At 33.8% G+C, this 1594-nt stretch overlaps 1 protein-coding gene across 1 annotated transcript in view; it reads right to left on the bottom strand.

The window, feature by feature from the left end:
- Positions 1–541: 541 nt before the first annotated feature.
- The window catches only part of CUNH8orf37 (chromosome unknown C8orf37 homolog), a 26258-nt gene continuing 25205 nt past the window's right edge, over positions 542–1594 (bottom strand). The window contains exon 7 of the transcript XR_002818099.1: positions 542–588. The gene's annotated coding sequence lies outside the window, so the exon portion shown is untranslated. The remainder of the gene's footprint in view (positions 589–1594) is intronic.

Here is a 1594-nt window from a genome sequence, read left to right as displayed (position 1 = left end):
GATGCTTAGTCCACTGAGCTATCTCCCTGGCCCTATCATAGTACTTCAGATACAAAGACTTTTTTCATACTTTAAAATATTAGGTAAGAAAACAAGGGAAAGCAATTCAGATTCACAGTCTGATGACATTTTCTTTGGTCCAAGAAAAGGATGCTAAGTTTATTGATACCCGGATGTGTAGGACCATATCAACATGGTTTGTACTTCTCGAGTTTGGACCTGATGCCTTTGAATCCCGTATACATACGTGTACTACATGGGCCTTCTCAAGCCTGTGGCATGCCTCTCAATGTAAATAAATTCTCTTTTTTTTATAACTTTTTTTAAATTTTTTTATTTATTTGAGAGAGAGAGAGAGAAAGAGAGAGAGAGAGAGAGAAAGAGAGAGAGAGAGTGTGGTGTGTGTGTGTGGCCAGCTCAGCCCACCAGGGGGCGGGGCTGGCTGGCATGTGGTGCTGGGGGATTGAACCGCGGTCCCCGATGCTTTGCTAAGCTTGTTCTAAGTAGGTGCTTTATACCACTGAGCCATCTCTCCAGCCCCAATAAATTCTCTATTCAACTGGGTAGTTAGAAATGTTTATGTTGATACTGAAAAAAAAATCAAAGTTGTTCCAAATTAGTGCTCATAAATATTTTACTATATAATAAAAAAGCAATAAAAACTGTGTAATGCTATTTATTATTTTCTCATTTCTAAGGTTCTGAAAGTACAATACAGTTCAAATAAAGTCTGGCTTGAGGGTAGATATTTTGCTAACAGTAGAAAAATATTATAAAAATTGAAGATAAGCAAACATCCTGATAAGTGTTACAGACTTTTGTATTTTTTAAATTATAGTTGACTTGAAACTTTTCTTTTATGTTGATCCAAAAATAGTTGCATTCTAGTTTAAGTTATAGCTGGTAATAATTTATCCACTTATAGATGAACAATATTCTTTCTATATTTTACATTACAAATAGTGTAGTACTGAAAATCTATTAAGTTGCCAATACAAATGAAATTGTAAATATGCACTTTTGACATTAGGGAATTATTATAATAATGCTATGGAATAGCAAACAAGAGTAACATGTCCAGGATTCAGGATAGAAATAACAGAATAGGACAATTTTGTCCCTTTAGAAACAAAATTGGTTAAAATATTTTAAAATTATTGTTTTGGAGAATTTGCTCACTGAAAAAGGAATGATCATCATTACGATGAACATACAAATTCCACGAGGTCTTGAGTACGTGAATTTTGCTGCTTTGCTGCTTTTTGGAAGAGATTATTTCAATCCAAACCCCCAACATTTCTGACATAATTACACAGATATAATTTTCTGAACTAATTTTTTTAATTGCTAGATAAAATCTACAAACATATTTTTATTTTTATTTTTTTTAGAAAAATAGTATCTTTTGATACAAAACTGTGAACATCAGCTACTATGAGATTTGTTCTTTGGCAGTGCTAGACTTAACCATTCAGTTTTACAATGTATCTTTTTTTTTTTTTTGCAGAACTGGGGATGGAACTCAGGCCCTTGTGCTTGTGCAGGAAGCGCTTATTCTACTGAGCCATCTCCCCAGCCCCTACAATGTATCTTG

Source organism: Octodon degus, unplaced genomic scaffold (genome assembly GCF_000260255.1).
Source record: "Octodon degus isolate 3935 unplaced genomic scaffold, OctDeg1.0 scaffold00134, whole genome shotgun sequence".
NCBI classification, from domain to species: Eukaryota; Metazoa; Chordata; class Mammalia; order Rodentia; family Octodontidae; genus Octodon; species Octodon degus.
The sequence above is the reverse complement of the archived record's forward strand: the minus strand, read 5'-3'. Positions and strand labels throughout refer to the sequence as shown.